We start from the raw sequence: 19,991 nt of genomic DNA, 5'->3' as shown, positions 1-19,991 counted from the left end.
CAACTCAGGGATTGGAGCCCTAATGTTGGTAAAAGGCGACTAGGGAATGGAGGCCCTATGTCTAAAAAGGCTCAACTAAGGGATTAGATCCATAATGTTGGCAAAAGGCGTCTAGGGAATGGAGGCCCTATGTCTAAAAAGGCTGAACTCAGGGATTGGAGCACTAATGTTGGCAAAAGGCGACTAGGGTATGGAGGCCCTATGTTTAATAAGGCTCAACTCAGGGATTGGATCCATAATGTTGGCAAAAGACGACTAGGGAATGGAGGCCCTATGTCTAAAAGGCTCAACTCAGGGATTGGAGCCCTAATATGGGTAGAAAAGGCGACAAGGTAATGGAGGCCCTTTGTCTTAAAGGCTCAACTAAGGGATTGGGGCCCTAATGTTGGCAAAAGGAGACTAGGGAATGGAGGCCCCGTGTCTAAAAGGCACAACTCATGGATTGAGCCCTAATGTTGGCAAAAGACGACTAGAGAATGGAGGCCCTATGTTTAAAAGGATCAACTCAAAGATTGAAGCCCTAATGTTCGCAAAAGGCGACTAGGGAATGGAGGCCCTAAGTCTAAAAGGCTCAACTCAGGGATTGGAGCCCTAATGTTGGCAAAAACCGACTAGGGAATGGAGGCCTATGTCTAAAAGGCTTAACTCAAGGATTGGAGCCCTAATGTTAGCAAAAGGCGACTAGGGAATGGAGGCCCTATGTCTACAAAGGCTGAACTCAGGGATTGGAGCCCTAATATTGGCAAAAGTCGACTAGGGAATGGAGTCCCCATGTCTAAAAGGCTCAACTCAGGGATTTGAGCCCTAATATTGGAAGAAAAGGCGACTAGGTAATGGAGGCCCTATGTCTAAAAGGCTCAACTTAGGGATTGGAGCCCTAATGTTGGAAAAAGGCAACTAGGGAATGGAGGCCCTATGTCTAAAAAGGCTCAACTCAGGGATTAGAGCGGTAATGTTGGCAAAAGGTGACTAGGGAATGGAGGCCCTATGTCTAATAAGGCTCAACTCAGGGATTGAAGCCCTAATGTTGGCAGAAAAGGTGACTAGGGAATGGAGGCCCTTTGTCTAAAAAGGCTCAACTCAGGTATTTGAGCCCTAATATTGGCAAAAGGCGACTGGGGAATGTAGGCCCTATGTCTAAAAAGCTCAACTCAGGGATTGGAGAATAATGTTGGCAAAAAGCGACTAGGGAATGGAGGCCCAATGTCTAAAAGGTTTAACTCAGGGATTGGAGCCCTAATGTTGGCAAAAGGCGACTAGGGAATGGAGGCCCTATGTCTAAAAAGGTTGAACTCAGGGATTGGAGCCCTAATGTTGGCAAAAGGCGACTAGGGTATGGAGGCCCTATGTCTAATAAGGCTCAACTCAGGGATTGGATCTATAATGTTGGCAAAAGACGACTAGGGAATGGAGGCACTATGTCTAAAATGCTTAACTCAGGGATTGAAGCCCTAATATGGGTAGAAAATGCGACTAGGGAATGGAGGCCCTTTGTCTTAAAGGCTCAACTAAGGGATTGGGGCCCTAATGTTGGCAAAATGAGACTAGGGAATGGAGACCCCATGTCTAAAAGGCACAACCCATGGATTGGAGCCCCAATGTTGGCAAAAGGCAACTAGAGAATGGAGGACCTATGTCTAAAAGGCTCAACTCAAAGATTGAAGCCTTAATGTTCGCAAAAGGCGACTAGGGAATGGAGGCCCTAAGTCTAAAAGGCTCAACTCAGGGATTGAAGCCCTAATGTTGGCGAAAGGTGGCTAGGGAATGGAGGCCCAATGTCTAAAAAGGCTCAACTCAGGGATTGGAGCCCTAATGTTGGTAAAAGGCGACTAGGGAATGAGGCCTTATGTCTAAAAGGCTCAACTCAGGGATTGGAGCCCTAATGTTGGCGAAAGGTGGCTAGGGAATGGAGGCCCAATGTCTAAAAAGGTTCAACTCAGGGATTGGACCCCTAATGTTGGTAAAATGCCACTAGGGAATGGAGGCCCTATGTCTAAAAGGCTCAACTCAGGGATTTGAGCCCTAATATTGGAAGAAAAGGCGACTAGGTAATGGAGGCCCTATGTCTAAAAGGCTCAACTCAGGGATTGGAGCCCTAATGTTGGCAGAAAAGGTGACTAGGGAATGGAGGCCCTATGTCTAAAAAGGCTCAACTCAGGGATTTGAGCCCTAATGTTGGCAAAAGGAGACTAGGGAATGGAGGCCCTATGTCTAAAAAGATCAACTCAGGGATTGGAGCCCTAATGTTGACAAAAAGTGACTAGGGAATGGAGGCCATATGTCTAAAAGGCTTAACTCAAGGATTGGAGCCCTAATGTTGGCAAAAGGCGACTAGGGAATGGAGGCCCTATGTCTAAAAGGCTCAACTCAGGGATTGGAGCCCTAATATGGGTAGAAAAGTAGACTAGGGAATGGAGGCCCTTTGTCTTAAAGGATCAACTAAGGGATTGGGGCCCTAATGTTGGCAAAAGGAGACTAGGGAATGGAGGCCCCATGTCTAAAAGGCACAACCCATGGATTGGAGCCCTAATGTTGGCAAAAGGCGACTAGAGAATGGAGGACCTATGTCTAAAAGGCTCAACTCAAAGATTGAAGCCCTAATGTTCGCAAAAGGCGACTAGGGAATGGAGGCCCTAAGTCTAAAAGAATCAACTCAGGGATTAGAGCCCTAATGTTGGTGAAAGGCGGCTAGGGAATGGAGGCCCAATGTCTAAAAAGGCTCAACTCAGGGATTGGAGCCCTAATGTTGGTAAAAGGCGACTAGGGAATGGAGGCCCTATGTCTAAAAAGGCTCAACTAAGGGATTAGATCCATAATGTTGGCAAAAGGCGTCTAGGGAATGGAGGCCCTATGTCTAAAAAGGCTGAACTCAGGGATTGGAGCCCTAATGTTGGCAAAAGACGACTAGGGTATGGAGGCCCTATGTCTAATAAGGCTCAACTCAGGGATTGGATCCATAATGTTTGCAAAAGACGACTAGGGAATGGAGGCCCTATGTCTAAAAGGCTCAACTCAGGGATTGGAGCCCTAATATGGGTAGAAAAGGCGACTAGGGAATGGAGGCCCTTTGTCTTAAAGGCTCAACTAAGGGATTGGGGCCCTAATGTTGGCAAAAGGAGACTAGGGAATGGAGGCCCCGTGTCTAAAAGGAACAACTCATGGATTGGAGCCCTAATGTTGGCAAAAGACAACTAGAGAATGGAGGCCCTATGTTTAAAAGGCTCAACTCAAAGATTGAAGCCCTAATGTTCGCAAAAGGCGACTAGGGAATGGAGGCCCTAAGTCTAAAAGGCTAAACTCAGGGATTGGAGCCCTAATGTTGGCAAAAAGCGACTAGGGAATGGAGGCCTATGTCTAAAAGGCTTAACTCAGGGATTGGAGCCCTAATGTTGGCAAAAGGCGACTAGGGAATGGAGGCCCTATGTCTAAAAGTCTCAACTCAGGGATTGAAGCCCTAATATGGATAGAAAAGGCGACTAGGGAATGGAGGCCCTTTGTCTTAAAGGCTCAACTAAGGGATTGGGGCCTTAATGTTGGCAAAAGGTGACTAGGGAATGGAGGCCCCATGTCTAAAAGGCACAACTCATGGATTGGAGCCCTAATGTTGGCAAAAGGAGACTAGAGAATAGAGGCCCTATGTCTAAAAGGCTCAACTCAAAGATTGAAGCCCTAATGTTTGCAAAAGGCGACTAGGGAATGGAGGCCCTAAGTCTAAAAGGCTAAACTCAGGGATTGGAGCCCTAATGTTGGCGAAAGGCGGCTAGGGAATGGAGGCCCAATGTCTAAAAAGGCTCACCTCAGGGATTGGAGCCCCAATGTTTGTAAAAGGTGACTAGGGAATGGAGGCCCTATGTCTAAAAAGGCTCAACTAAGGGATTAGATCCCTAATATTGGCAAAAGTCGACTAGGGAATGGAGTCCCCATGTCTAAAAGGCTCAACTCAGGGATTTGAGCCCTAATATTGGAAGAAAAAGCGACTAGGTAATGGAGGCCCTATGTCTAAAAGGCTCAACTCAGGGATTGGAGCCCTAATGTTGGCAAAAGGCGACTAGGGTATGGAGGCCCTATGTCTAATAAGGCTCAACTCAGGGATTGGATCTATAATGTTGGCAAAAGACGACTAGGGAATGGAGGCACAACTCAGGGATTGGAGCCCTAATGTTGGTAAAAGGCCACTAGGTAATGGAGGCCCTATGTCTAAAAGGCTCAACTCAGGGATTGGAGCCCTAATGTTGGCAGAAAAGGTAACAAGGGAATGGAGGCCCTATGTCTAAAAAGGCTTTGAGCCCTAATGTTGGCAAAAGGAGACTAGGGAATGGAGGCCCTATATCTAAAAAGATCAACTCAGGGATTGGAGCCCTAATGTTGACAAAAAGTGACTAGGGAATGGAGGCCATATGTCTAAAAGGCTTAACTCAGGGATTGGAGCCCTAATGTTGGCAAAAGGCGACTAGGGAATGGAGGCCCTATGTCTAAAAGGCTCAACTCAGGGATTGGAGCCCTAATATGGGTAGAAAAGGCGACTAGGGAATGGAGGCCCTTTGTCTTAAAGGATCAACTAAGGTATTGGGGCCCTAATGTTGGCAAAAGGAGACTAGGGAATGGAGGCCCCATGTCTAAAAGGCACAACCCATGGATTGGAGCCCTAATGTTGGCAAAAGGCGACTAGGGAATGGAGGCCCTATGTCTAAAAGGCTCAACTCAAAGATTGAAGCCCTAATGTTCGCAAAAGGCGACTAGGGAATGGAGGCCCTAAGTCTAAATGAATCAACTCAGGGATTAGAGCCCTAATGTTGGTGAAAGGCGGCTAGGGAATGGAGGCCCAATGTCTAAAAAGGCTCAACTCAGGGATTGGAGCCCTAATGTTGGTAAAAGGCAATTAGGGAATGGAGGCCCTATGTCTAAAAAGACTCAACTAAGGGATTAGATCCATAATGTTGGCAAAAGGCGTCTAGGGAATGGAGGCCCTATGTCTAAAAAGGCTGAACTCAGGGATTGGAGCCCTAATGTTGGCAAAAGACGACTAGGGTATGGAGGCCCTATGTCTAATAAGGCTCAACTCAGGGATTGGATCCATAATGTTTGCAAAAGACGACTAGGGAATGGAGGCCCTATGTCTAAAAGGCTCAACTCAGGGATTGGAGCCCTAATATGGGTAGAAAAGGCGACTAGGGAATGGAGGCCCCATGTCTAAAAGGCACAACTCATGGATTGGAGCCCTAATGTTGGCAAAAGGAGACTAGAGAATGGAGGCCCTATGTCTAAAAGGCTCAACTCAAAGATTGAAGCCCTAATGTTTGCAAAAGGCGACTAGGGAATGGAGGCCCTAAGTCTAAAAGGCTAAACTCAGGGATTGGAGCCCTAATGTTGGCGAAAGGCGGCTAGGGAATGGAGGCCCAATGTCTAAAAAGGCTCACCTCAGGGATTGGAGCCCCAATGTTTGTAAAAGGTGACTAGGGAATGGAGGCCCTATGTCTAAAAAGGCTCAACTAAGGGATTAGATCCCTAATATTGGCAAAAGTCGACTAGGGAATGGAGTCCCCATGTCTAAAAGGCTCAACTCAGGGATTTGAGCCCTAATATTGGAAGAAAAAGCGACTAGGTAATGGAGGCCCTATGTCTAAAAGGCTCAACTCAGGGATTGGAGCCCTAATGTTGGCAAAAGGCGACTAGGGTATGGAGGCCCTATGTCTAATAAGGCTCAACTCAGGGATTGGATCTATAATGTTGGCAAAAGACGACTAGGGAATGGAGGCACAACTCAGGGATTGGAGCCCTAATGTTGGTAAAAGGCCACTAGGTAATGGAGGCCCTATGTCTAAAAGGCTCAACTCAGGGATTGGAGCCCTAATGTTGGCAGAAAAGGTAACAAGGGAATGGAGGCCCTATGTCTAAAAAGGCTTTGAGCCCTAATGTTGGCAAAAGGAGACTAGGGAATGGAGGCCCTATGTCTAAAAAGATCAACTCAGGGATTGGAGCCCTAATGTTGACAAAAAGTGACTAGGGAATGGAGGCCATATGTCTAAAAGGCTTAACTCAGGGATTGGAGCCCTAATGTTGGCAAAAGGCGACTAGGGAATGGAGGCCCTATGTCTAAAAGGCTCAACTCAGGGATTGGAGCCCTAATATGGGTAGAAAAGGCGACTAGGGAATGGAGGCCCTTTGTCTTAAAGGATCAACTAAGGGATTGGGGCCCTAATGTTGGCAAAAGGAGACTAGGGAATGGAGGCCCCGTGTCTAAAAGGCACAACTCATGGATTGGAGCCCTAATGTTGGCAAAAGACGACTAGAGAATGGAGGCCCTATGTTTAAAAGGCTCAACTCAAAGATTGAAGCCCTAATGTTCGCAAAAGGCGACTAGGGAATGGAGGCCCTAAGTCTAAAAGGCTCAACTCAGGGATTGGAGCCCTAATGTTGGCAAAAAGCTACTAGGGAATGGAGGCCTATGTCTAAAAGGCTTAACTCAGGGATTGGAGCCCTAATGTTGGCAAAAGGCGACTAGGGAATGGAGGCCCTATGTCTACAAAGGCTGAACTCATGGATTGGAGCCCTAATGTTGGCAAAAGGCGACTAGGGTATGGAGGCCCTATGTCTAATAAGGCTCAACTCAGGGATTGGATCCATAATGTTGGCAAAAGACGACTAGGGAATGGAGGCCCTTTGTCTTAAAGGCTCAACTAAGGGATTGGGGCCCTAATATGGGTAGAAAAGGCGACTAGGGAATGGAGGCCCTTTGTCTTAAAGGCTCAACTAAGGGATTGGGGCCTTAATGTTGGCAAAAGGAGACTATGGAATAGAGGCCCCATGTCTAAAAGGCACAACTCATGGATTGGAGCCCTAATGTTGGCAAAAGGAGACTAGAGAATGGAGGCCCTATGTCTAAAAGGCTCAACTCAAAGATTGAAGCCCTAATGTTTGCAAAAGGCGACTAGGGAATGGAGGCCCTAAGTCTAAAAGGCTCAACTCAGGGATTGGAGCCCTAATGTTGGCGAAAGGCGGCTAGGGAATGGAGGCCCAATGTCTAAAAAGGCTCAACTCAGGGATTGGAGACCCAATGTTGGTAAAAGGTGACTAGGGAATGGAGGCCCTATGTCTAAAAAGGCTCAACTAAGGGATTAGATCCCTAATATTGGCAAAAGTCGACTAAGGAATGGAGTCCCTATGTCTAAAAGGCTCAACTCAGGGATTTGAGCCCCAATATTGGAAGAAAAAGCGACTAGGTAATGGAGGCCCTATGTCTAAAAGGCTCAACTCAGGGATTGGAGCCCTAATGTTGGCAAAAAGGCAACTAGGGAATGGAGGCCCTATGTCTAAAAAGGCTCAACTCAGGGATTAGAGCGGTAATGTTGGCAAAAGGTGACTAGGGAATGGAGGCCCTATGTCTAATAAGGCTCAACTCAGGGATTGGAGCCCTAATGTTGGCAGAAAAGGTGACTAGGGAATGGAGGCCCTATGTCTAAAAAGGCTCAACTCAGGGATTTGAGCCCTAATGTTGGCAAAAGGCGACTGGGGAATGGAGGCCCTATGTCTAAAAAGCTCAACTCAGGGATTGGAGAATAATGTTGGCAAAAAGCTACTAGGGAATGGAGGCCATATGTCTAAAAGGCTTAACTCAGGGAATGGAGCCCTAATGTTAACAAAAGGCGACTAGCGAATGGAGGCCCTATGTCTAAAAAGGTTGATCTCAGGGATTGGAGCCCTAATGTTGGCAAAAGGCGACTAGGGTATGGAGGTCCTATGTCTAAAAAGGCTCAACTCAGGGATTGGATCTATAATGTTGGCAAAAGACGACTAGGGAATGGAGGCCCTATGTCTAAAATGCTTAACTCAGGGATTAAAGCCCTAATATGGGTAGAAAAGGCGACTAGGGAATGGAGGCCCTTTGTCTTAAAGGCTCAACTAAGGGATTGGGGCCCTAATGTTGGCAAAAGGAGACTAGGGAATGGAGACCCCATGTCTAAAAGGCACAACCCATGGATTGGAGCCCTAATGTTGGCAAAAGGCGACTAGAGAATGGAGGACCTATGTCTAAAAGGCTCAACTCAAAGATTGAAGCCCTAATGTTCGCAAAAGGCGACTAGGTAATGGAGGCCCTAAGTCTAAAAGGCTCAACTCAGGGATTGGAGCCCTATTGTTGGCGAAAGGTGGCTAGGGAATGGAGGCCCAATGTCTAAAAAGGCTCAACTCAGGGATTGGAGCCCTAATGTTGGTAAAAGACGACTAGGGAATGGAGGCCTTATGTCTAAAAGGCTCAACTCAGGGATTGGAGCCCTAATATTGGAAGAAAAGGTGACTAGGTAATGGAGGCCCTATGTCTAAAAGGCTCAACTCAGGGATTGGAGCCCTAATGTTGGCAGAAAAGGTGACTAGGGAATGGAGGCCCTATGTCTAAAAAGGCTCAACTCAGGGATTTGAGCCCTAATGTTGGCAAAAGGCGACTAGGGAATGGAGGCCCTATGTCTAAACGGCTTAACTCAGGGATTGGAGCCCTAATGTTGGCAAAAGGCGACTAGGGAATGGAGGCCCTATGTCTAAAAAGGCTGAACTCAGGGATTGGAGCCCTAATGTTGGCAAAAGGCGACTAGGGTATGGAGGCCCTATGTCTAATAAGGCTCAACTCAGGGATTGGATCCATAATGTTGGCAAAAGACGACTAGGGAATGGAGGCCCTATGTCTAAAAGGCTCAACTCAGGGATTGGAGCCCTAATATTGGAAGAAAAGGCGACTAGGTAATGGAGGCCCTATGTCTAAAAGGCTCAACTCAGGGATTGGAGCCCTAATGTTGGCAAAAGGCAACTAGGGAATGGAGGCCCTATGTCTAAAAAGGCTCAACTCAGGGATTAGAGCGGTAATGTTGGCAAAAGGCGACTAGGGAATGGAGGCCCTATGTCTAATAAGGCTCAACTCAGGGATTGGAGCCCTAATGTTGGCAGAAAAGGTGACTAGGGAATGGAGGCCCTATGTCTAAAAAGGATCAACTCAGAGATTTGAGCCCTATTGTTGGCAAAAGGCGACTAGGGAATGGAGGCCGTATGTCTAAAAAGCTCAACTCAGGGATTGGAGAATAATGTTGGCAAAAAGCGACTTGGGAATGGAGGCCATATGTCTAAAAGGCTTAACTCAGGGATTGGAGCCCTAATGTTGACAAAAGGCGACTAGGGAATGGAGGCCCTATGTCTAAAAAGGTTGATCTCAGGGATTGGAGCCCTAATGTTGGCAAAAGGCGACTAGGGTATGGAGGTCCTATGTCTAATAAGGCTCAACTCAGGGATTGGATCTATAATGTTGGCAAAAGACGACTAGGGAATGGAGGCCCTATGTCTAAAATGCTTAACTCAGGGATTAAAGCCCTAATATGGGTAGAAACGGCGACTAGGTAATGGAGGCCCTTTATCTTAAAGGCTCAACTAAGGGATTGGGGCCCTAATTTTGGCAAAAGGAGACTAGGGAATGGAGACCCCATGTCTAAAAGGCACAACCCATGGATTGGAGCCCTAATGTTGGCAAAAGGCGACTAGAGAATAGAGGACCTATGTCTAAAAGGCTCAACTCAAAGATTGAAGCCCTAATGTTCGCAAAAGGCGACTAGGTAATGGAGGCCCTAAGTCTAAAAGGCTCAACTCAGGGATTGGAGCCCTAATGTTGGCGAAAGGTGGCTAGGGAATGGAGGCCCAATGTCTAAAAAGGCTCAACTCAAGGATTGGAGCCCTAATGTTGGTAAAAGGCGACTAGGGAATGGAGGCCTTATGTCTAAAAGGCTCAACTCAGGGATTGGAGCCCTAATATTGGAAGAAAAGGCGACTAGGTAATGGAGGCCCTATGTCTAAAAGGCTCAACTCAGGGATTGGAGCCCTAATGTTGGCAGAAAAGGTGACTAGGGAATGGAGGCCCTATGTCTAAAAAGGCTCAACTCAGGGATTTGAGCCCTAATGTTGGCAAAAGGAGACTACGGAATGGAGGCCATATGTCTAAAAAGATCAACTCAGGGATTGGAGCCCTAATGTTGACAAAAAGCGACTAGGGAATGGAAGCCATATGTTTAAACGGCTTAACTCAGGGATTGGAGCCCTAATGGTTGCAAAAGGCGACTAGGGAATGGAGGCTCTATGTCTAAAAAGGCTGAACTCAGGGATTGGAGCCCTAATGTTGGCAAAAGGCGACTAGGGTATGGAGGCCCTATGTCTAATAAGGCTCAACTCAGGGATTGGATCCATAATGTTGGCAAAAGACGACTAGGGAATGGAGGCCTTATGTCTAAAAGGCTCAACTCAGGGATTGGAGCCCTAATATGGGTAGAAAAGGCGACTAGGGAATGGAGGACCTTTGTCTTAAAGGATCAACTAAGGGATTGTGGCCCTAATGTTGGCAAAAGGAGACTTGGGAATGGAGGCCTTATGTCTAAAAGGCTCAACTCAGGGATTGGAGCCCTAATGTTGGCGAAAGGTGGCTAGGGAATGGAGGCCCAATGTCTAAAAAGGCTCAACTCAGGGATTGGAGCCCTAATGTTGGTAAAAGGTGACTAGGAAATGGAGGCCTTATGTCTAAAAGGCTCAACTAAGGGATTGGGGCCGTAATGTTGGCAAAAGAAGACTAGGGAATGGAGGCCCCTTGTCTAAAAGGCACAACTCATGGATTGGAGCCCTAATATTGGCAAAAGGAGACTAGAGAATGGAGGCCCTATGTCTAAAAGGCTCAACTCAAAGATTGAAGCCCTAATGTTTGCAAAAGGCGACTAGGGAATGGAGGCCCTAAGTCTAAAAGGCTCAACTCAGGGATTGGAGCCCTAATGTTGGCGAAAGGCGGCTAGGGAATGGAGGCCCAATGTCTAAAAAGGCTCAACTCAGGGATTGGAGCCCCAATGTTGGTAAAAGGTGACTAGGGAATGGAGGACCTATGTCTAAAAAGGCTCAACTAAGGGATTAGATCCCTAATATTGGCAAAAGTCGACTAGGGAATGGAGTCCCCATGTCTAAAAGGCTCAACTCAGGGATTTGAGCCCTAATATTGGCGAAAGGTGGCTAGGGAATGGAGGCCCAATGTCTAAAAAGGCTCAACTCAAGGATTGGAGCCCTAATGTTGGTAAAAGGCGACTAGGGAATGGAGGCCTTATGTCTAAAAGGCTCAACTCAGGGATTGGAGCCCTAATATTGGAAGAAAAGGCGACTAGGTAATGGAGGCCCTATGTCTAAAAGGCTCAACTCAGGGATTGGAGCCCTAATGTTGGCAAAAGGCAACTAGGGAATGGAGGCCCTATGTCTAAAAAGGCTCAACTCAGGGATTAGAGCGGTAATGTTGGCAAAAGGCGACTAGGGAATGGAGGCCCTATGTCTAATAAGGCTCAACTCAGGGATTGGAGCCCTAATGTTGGCAGAAAAGGTGACTAGGGAATGGAGGCCCTATGTCTAAAAAGGCTCAACTCAGAGATTTGAGCCCTATTGTTGGCAAAAGGCGACTGGGGAATGGAGGCCCTATGTCTAAAAAGCTCAACTCAGGGATTGGAGAATAATGTTGGCAAAAAGCGACTAGGGAATGGAGGCCATATGTCTAAAAGGCTTAACTCAGGGATTGGAGCCCTAATGTTGACAAAAGGCGACTAGGGAATGGAGGCCCTATGTCTAAAAAGGTTGATCTCAGGGATTGGAGCCCTAATGTTGGCAAAAGGCGACTAGGGTATGGAGGTCCTATATCTAATAAGGCTCAACTCAGGGATTGGATCTATAATGTTGGCAAAAGACGACTAGGGAATGGAGGCCCTATGTCTAAAATGCTTAACTCAGGGATTAAAGCCCTAATATGGGTAGAAAAGGCGACTAGGTAATGGAGGCCCTTTATCTTAAAGGCTCAACTAAGGGATTGAGGCCCTAATGTTGGCAAAAGGAGATTAGGGAATGGAGACCCCATGTCTAAAAGGCACAACCCATGGATTGGAGCCCTAATGTTGGCAAAAGGCGACTAGAGAATAGAGGACCTATGTCTAAAAGGCTCAACTCAAAGATTGAAGCCCTAATGTTCGCAAAAGGCGACTAGGTAATGGAGGCCCTAAGTCTAAAAGGCTCAACTCAGGGATTGGAGCCCTAATGTTGGCGAAAGGTGGCTAGGGAATGGAGGCCCAATGTCTAAAAAGGCTCAACTCAAGGATTGGAGCCCTAATGTTGGTAAAAGGCGACTAGGGAATGGAGGCCTTATGTCTAAAAGGCTCAACTCAGGGATTGGAGCCCTAATATTGGAAGAAAAGGCGACTAGGTAATGGAGGCCCTATGTCTAAAAGGCTCAACTCAGGGATTGGAGCCCTAATGTTGGCAGAAAAGGTGACTAGGGAATGGAGGCCCTATGTCTAAAAAGGCTCAACTCAGGGATTTGAGCCCTAATGTTGGCAAAAGGAGACTACGGAATGGAGGCCATATGTCTAAAAAGATCAACTCAGGGATTGGAGCCCTAATGTTGACAAAAAGCGACTAGGGAATGGAAGCCATATGTCTAAATGGCTTAACTCAGGGATTGGAGCCCTAATGGTTGCAAAAGGCGACTAGGGAATGGAGGCTCTATGTCTAAAAAGGCTGAACTCAGGGATTGGAGCCCTAATGTTGGCAAAAGGCGACTAGGGTATGGAGGCCCTATGTCTAATAAGGCTCAACTCAGGGATTGGATCCATAATGTTGGCAAAAGACGACTAGGGAATGGAGGCCCTATGTCTAAAAGGCTCAACTCAGGGATTGGAGCCCTAATATGGGTAGAAAAGGCGACTAGGGAATGGAGGACCTTTGTCTTAAAGGATCAACTAAGGGATTGGGGCCCTAATGTTGGCAAAAGGAGACTTGGGAATGGAGGCCCCATGTCTAAAAGGCACAACCCATGGATTAGAGCCCTAATGTTGGCAAAAGGCGACTAGAGAATGGAGGCCCTATGTCTAAAAGGCTCAACTCAAAGATTGAAGCCCTAATGTTCGCTAAAGGCGACTAGGGAATGGAGGCCCTAAGTCTAAAAGGCTCAACTCAGGGATTAGAGCCCTAGTGTTGGTGAAAGGCGGCTAGGGAATGGAGTCCCAATGTCTAAAAAGGCTCAACTTAGGGATTGGAGCCCTAATGTTGGTAAAAGGCAACTAGGGAATGGAGGCCCTATGTCTAAAAAGGCTCAACTCAGGGATTAGAGCGGTAATGTTGGCAAAAGGTGACTAGGGAATGGAGGCCCTATGTCTAATAAGGCTCAACTCAGGGATTGGAGCCCTAATGTTGGCAGAAAAGGTGACTAGGGAATGGAGGCCCTATGTTTAAAAAGGCTCAACTCAGGGATTTGAGCCCTATTGTTGGAAAAAGGCGACTAGGGAATGGAGGCCCTATGTCTAAAAAGCTCAACTCAGGGATTGGAGAATAATTTTGGCAAAAAGCGACTAGGGAATGGAGGCCATATGTCTAAAAGGCTTAACTCAGGGATTGGAGCCCTAATGTTGACAAAAGGCGACTAGCGAATGGAGGCCCTATGTCTAAAAAGGTTGATCTCAGGGATTGGAGCCCTAATGTTGGCAAAAGGCGACTAGGGTATGGAGGTCCTATGTCTAAAAAGGCTCAACTCAGGGATTGGATCTATAATGTTGGCAAAAGACGACTAGGGAATGGAGGCCCTATGTCTAAAATGCTTAACTCAGGGATTAAAGCCCTAATATGGGTAGAAAAGGCGACTAGGGAATGGAGGCCCTTTGTCTTAAAGGCTCAACTAAGGGATTGGGGCCCTAATGTTGGCAAAAGGAGACTAGGGAATGGAGACCCCATGTCTAAAAGGCACAACCCATGGATTGGAGCCCTAATGTTGGCAAAAGGCGACTAGAGAATGGAGGACCTATGTCTAAAAGGCTCAACTCAAAGATTGAAGCCCTAATGTTCGCAAAAGGCGACTAGGTAATGGAGGCCCTAAGTCTAAAAGGCTCAACTCAGGGATTGGAGCCCTATTGTTAGCGAAAGGTGGCTAGGGAATGGAGGCCCAATGTCTAAAAAGGCTCAACTCAGGGATTGGAGCCCTAATGTTGGTAAAAGACGACTAGGGAATGGAGGCCTTATGTCTAAAAGGCTCAACTCAGGGATTTGAGCCCTAATATTGGAAGAAAAGGTGACTAGGTAATGGAGGCCCTATGTCTAAAAGGCTCAACTCAGGGATTGGAGCCCTAATGTTGGCAGAAAAGGTGACTAGGGAATGGAGGCCCTATGTCTAAAAAGGCTCAACTCAGGGATTTGAGCCCTAATGTTGGCAAAAGGCGACTAGGGAATGGAGGCCATATGTCTAAAAGGCTTAACTCAGGGATTGGAGCCCTAATGTTGGCAAAAGGCGACTAGGGAATGGAGGCCCTATGTCTAAAAAGGCTGAACTCAGGGATTGGAGCCCTAATGTTGGCAAAAGGCGACTAGGGTATGGAGGCCCTATGTCTAATAAGGCTCAACTCAGGGATTGGATCCATAATGTTGACAAAAGACGACTAGGGAATGGAGGCCCTATGTCTAAAAGGCTCAACTCAGGGATTGGAGCCCTAATATGGGTAGAAAAGGCGACTAGGGAATAGAGGACCTTTGTCTTAAAGGATCAACTAAGGGATTGGGGCCCTAATGTTGGCAAAAGGAGACTAGAGAATGGAGGCCCTATGTCTAAAAGGCTCAACTCAAAGATTGAAGCCCTAATGTTCGCAAAAGGCGACTAGGGAATGGAGGCCCTAAGTCTAAAAGGCTCAACTCAGGGATTGGAGCCCTAATGTTGGCAGAAAAGGCGACTAGGGAATGGAGGCCCCATGTCTAAAAGGCACAACCCATGGATTGGAGCCTTAATGTTGGCAAAAGGCGACTAGAGAATGGAGGCCCTATGTCTAAAAGGCTCAACTCAAAGATTGAAGCCCTAATGTTCGCAAAAGGCGACTAGGGAATGGAGGCCCTAAGTCTAAAAGGCTCAACTCAGGGATTAGAGCCCTAATGTTGGTGAAAGGCGGCTAGGGAATGGAGGCCCAATGTCTAAAAAGGCTCAACTCAGTGATTGGAGCCCCAATGTTGGTAAAAGGTGACTAGGGAATAGAGGCCCTATGTCTAAAAAGGCTCAACTAAGGGATTACATCCCTAATATTGGTAAACGTCGACTAGGGAATAGAGTCCCCATGTCTAAAAGGCTCAACTCAGGGATTTGAGCCCTAATATTGGAAGAAAAGGCGACTAGGTAATGGAGGCCCTATGTCTAGAAGGCTCAACTCAGGGATTGGAGCCCTAATGTTGGCAAAAGGCAATTAGGGAATGGAGGCCCTATGTCTAAAAAGGCTCAACTCAGGGATTAGAGCGGTAATGTTGGCAAAAGGCGACTAGGGAATGGAGTCCCTATGTCTAATAAGGCTCAACTCAGGGATTGGAGCCCTAATGTTGGTAGAAAAGGTGACTAGGGAATGGAGGCCCTATGTCTAAAAAGGCTCAACTCAGGGATTTGAGCCCTAATGTTGGCAAAAGGCGACTGGGGAATGGAGGCCCTATGTCTAAAAAGCTCAACTCAGGGATTGGAGAATAATGTTGATAAAAAGTGACTAGGGAATGGAGGCCATATGTCTAAAAGGCTTAACTCAGGGATTGGAGCCCTAATGTTGGCAAAAGGCAACTAGGGAATGGAGGCCCTATGTCTAAAAAGGCTGAACTCAGGGATTGGAGCCCTAATGTTGGCAAATGGCGACTAGGGTATGGAGGCCCTATGTCTAATAAGGCTCAACTCAGGGATTGGATCTATAATGTTGGCAAAATACGACTAGGGAATGGAGGCCCTATGTCTAAAATGCTTAACTCAGGGATTGAAGCCCAAATATGGGTAGAAAGGCGACTAGGGAATGGAGACCCTTTGTCTTAAAGGCTCAACTAAGGGATTGGGGCCCTAATGTTGGCAAAAGGAGACTAGGGAATGGAGACCCCATGTCTAAAAGGCACAACCCATGGATTGGAGCCCTAATGTTGGCAAAAGGCGACTAGAGAATGGAGGACCTATGTCTAAAAGGCTCAACTCAAAGATTGAAGCCCTAATGTTCGCAAAAGGCGACTAGGGAATGGAGGCCCTAAGTCTAAAAGGCTCAACTCATGGATTGGAGCCCTAATGTTGGCGAAAGGCGGCTAGGGAATGGAGGCCCAATGTCTAAAAAGGCTCAACTCAGGGATTGGAGCCCTAATGTTGGTAAAAGGCAACTAGGGAATGGAGGCCTTATGTCTAAAAGGCTCAACTCAGGGATTTGAGCCCTAATATTTGAAGAAAAGGCGACTAGGTAATGGAGGCCTTATGTCTAAAAGGCTCAACTTAGGGATTGGAGCCCAAATGTTGGCAGAAAAGGTAACTAGGGAATGGAGGTCCTATGTCTAAAAAGGCTCAACTCAGGGATTTGAGCCCTAATGTTGGCAAAAGGAGACTAGGGAATGGAGGCCCTATGTCTAAAAAGATCAACTCAGGGATTGGAGCCCTAATGTTGACAAATAGCGACTAGGGAATGGAGGCCATATGTCTAAAAGGCTTAACTCAGGGATTGGAGCCCTAATGTTGGCAAAAGGCGACTAGGGAATGGAGGCCCTATGTCTAAAAAGGCTGAACTCAGGGATTGGAGCTCTAATGTTGGCAAAAGGCGACTAGGGTATGGAGGCCCTATGTCTAATAAGGATCAACTCAGGGATTGGATCCATAATGTTGGCAAAAGACGACTAGGGAATGGAGGCCCTATGTCTAAAAAGCTCAACTCAGGGATTGGATCCCTAATATGGGTAGAAAAGGCGACTAGGGAATGGAGCGCCTTTGTCTTAAAGGATCAACTAAGGGATTGGGGCCCTAATGTTGGCAAAAGGAGACTAGGGAATGGAGTCCCCATGTCTAAAAGGCACAACCCATGGATTGGAGCCCTAATGTTGGCAAAAGGCGACTAGAGAATGGAGGCCCTATGTCTAAAAGGCTCAACTCAAAGATTGAAGCCCTAATGTTCGCAAAAGGCGACTAGGGAATGGAGGCCCTAAGTCTAAAAGGCTCAACTCAGGGATTAGAGCCCTAATGTTGGCGAAAGGCGGCTAGGGAATGGAGGCCCAATGTCTAAAAAGGCTCAACTCAGGGATTGGAGCCCTAGTGTTGCTAAAAGGCGACTAGGGAATGGAGGCCCTATGTCTAAAAAGGCTCAACTAAGGGATTAAATCCCTAATGTTGGCAAAAGGCGACTAGAGAATGGAGTCCCCATGTCTAAAAGGCTCAACTCAGGGATTGGAGCCCTAATGTTGGCAGAAAAGGTGACTAGGGAATGGTGGCCCTATGTCTAAAAAGGCTCAACTCAGGGATTGGAGCCCTAATGTTGGCAAAAAGAGACTAGGGAATGGAGGCCATATGTCTAAAAAGCTTAACTCAGGGATTGGAGCCCTAATGTTGGCAAAAGGTGACTAGGGAATGGAGGCCCTATGTCTAAAAAGGCTGAACTCAGGGATTGGAGGCCTAATGTTGGCAAAAGGCGACTAGGGTATGGAGGCCCTATGTGTAATAAGGCTCAACTCAGGGATTGGATCCATAATGTTGGCAAAAGACTACTAGGGAATGGAGGCCCTATGTCTAAATGGCTTAACTCATGGATTGGAGCCCTAATATGGGTAGAAAAGGCGACTAGGGAATGGAGGCCCTTTGTCTTAAAGGCTCAACTAAGGGATTGGGGCCCTAATATTGGCAAAAGGAGACTAGGTAATGGAGGCCCCATGTCTAAAAGGCTCAACTCATGGATTGGAGCCCTAATGTTGGCAAAAGGCGACTAGAGAATGGAGACCCTATGTCTAAAAGGCTCAACTCAAAGATTGAAGCCCTAATGTTGGCGAAAGGCGGCTAGGGAATGGAGGTCCAATGTCTAAAAAGGCTTAACTCAGGGATTGGAGCCCTAATGTTGGTAAAAGGAGACTAGGGAATGGAGGCCCTATGTCTAAAAAGGCTCAACTAAGGGATTAGATCCCTAATGCTGGCAAAAGTTGACTAGGGAATGGAGTCTCCATGTCTAAAAGGCTCAACTCAGGAATTTGAACCCTTATATTGGAAGAAAAGGCGACTAGGTAATGGAGGCCTTATGTCTAAAAGGCTCAACTCAGAGATTCGACCCCTAATGTTGGCAAAAGGCAACTAGGGAATGGAGGCCCTATGTCTAAAAAGGCTCAACTCAGGGATTGGAGCCCTAATGTTGGTGAAAGGCGGCTAGGGAATGGAGGTCCAATGTCTAAAAAGGCTTAACTCAGGGATTGGAGCCCTAATGTTGGTAAAAGGAGACTAGGGAATGGAGGCCCTATGTCTAAAAAGGCTCAACTAAGGGATTAGATCCCTAATGTTGGCAAAAGTTGACTAGGGAATGGAGTCCCCATGTCTAAAAGGCTCAACTCAGGGATTTGATCCCTTATATTGGAAGAAAATGCGACTAGGTAATGGAGGCCCAATGTCTAAAAGGCTCAACTCAGAGATTCGACCCCTAATGTTGGCAAAAGGCAACTAGGGAATGGAGGCTCTATGTCTAAAAAGGCTCAACTTAGGGATTGGAGCGGTAATGTTGGCAAAAGGCGACTAGGGAATGGAGGCCCTATGTCTAATAAGGCTCAACTAAGGGATTGGAGCACTAATGTTGGCAGAAAAGGTGACTAGGGAATGGATGCCCTATGTCTAAAAAGGCTCAACTCAGGGATTGGAGCCCTAATGTTGGTAAAAGGCGACTAGGTAATGGAGGCCCTATGTCTAAAAGGCTCAACTCAGGGATTGGAGCCCTAATGTTGGCAGAAAAGGTGACTAGGGAATGGAGGCCCTATGTCTAAAAAGGCTCAACTCAGGGATTTGAGCCCTAATGTTGGCAAAAGGCGACTAGGGAATGGAGGCCCTATGTCTAAAAAGATCAACTCAGGGATTGGAGCCCTAATGTTGGCAAAAAGAGACTAGGGAATGGAGGCCATATGTCTAAAAAGCTTAACTCAGGGATTGGAGCCCTAATGTTGGCAAAAGGCGACTAGGGAATGGAGGCCCTATGTCTAAAAAGGCTGAACTCAGGGATTGGAGGCCTAATGTTGGCAAAAGGCGACTAGGGTATGGAGGCCCTATGTGTAATAAGGCTCAACTCAGGGATTGGATCCATAATGTTGGCAAAAGACTACTAGGGAATGGAGGCCCTATGTCTAAATGGCTTAACTCAGGGATTGGAGCCCTAATATGGGTAGAAAAGGCGACTAGGGAATGGAGGCCCTTTGTCTTAAAGGCTCAACTAAGGGATTGGGGCCCTAATATTGGCAAAAGGAGACTAGGTAATGGAGGCCCCATGTCTAAAAGGCACAACTCATAGATTGGAGCCCTAATGTTGGCAAAAGGCGACTAGAGAATGGAGACCCTATGTCTAAAAGGCTCAACTCAAAGATTGAAGCCCTAATGTTGGCGAAAGGCGGCTAGGGAATGGAGGTCCAATGTCTAAAAAGGCTTAACTCAGGGATTGGAGCCCTAATGTTGGTAAAAGGAGACTAGGGAATGGAGGCCCTATGTCTAAAAAGGCTCAACTAAGGGATTAGATCCCTAATGTTGGCAAAAGTTGACTAGGGAATGGAGTCCCCATGTCTAAAAGGCTCAACTCAGGGATTTGAACCCTTATATTGGAAGAAAAGGCGACTAGGTAATGGAGGCCCTATGTCTAAAAGGCTCAACTCAGAGATTCGACCCCTAATGTTGGCAAAAGGCAACTAGAGAATGGAGGCCCTATGTCTAAAAAGGCTCAACTCAGGGATTGGAGCCCTAATGTTGGCAAAAGGCGGCTAGGGAATGGAGGTCCAATGTCTAAAAAGGCTTAACTCAGGGATTGGAGCCCTAATATTGGTAAAAGGAGACTAGGGAATGGAGGCCCTATGTCTAAAAAGGCTCAACTAAGGGATTAGATCCCTAATGTTGGCAAAAGTTGACTAGGGAATGGAGTCCCCATGTCTAAAAGGCTCAACTCAGGGATTTGATCCCTTATATTGGAAGAAAA

Source organism: Nicotiana sylvestris, chromosome 3 (genome assembly GCF_000393655.2).
Source record: "Nicotiana sylvestris chromosome 3, ASM39365v2, whole genome shotgun sequence".
Lineage (NCBI taxonomy): Eukaryota > Viridiplantae > Streptophyta > Magnoliopsida > Solanales > Solanaceae > Nicotiana > Nicotiana sylvestris.
Note: the sequence above shows the minus strand (reverse complement) of the source record.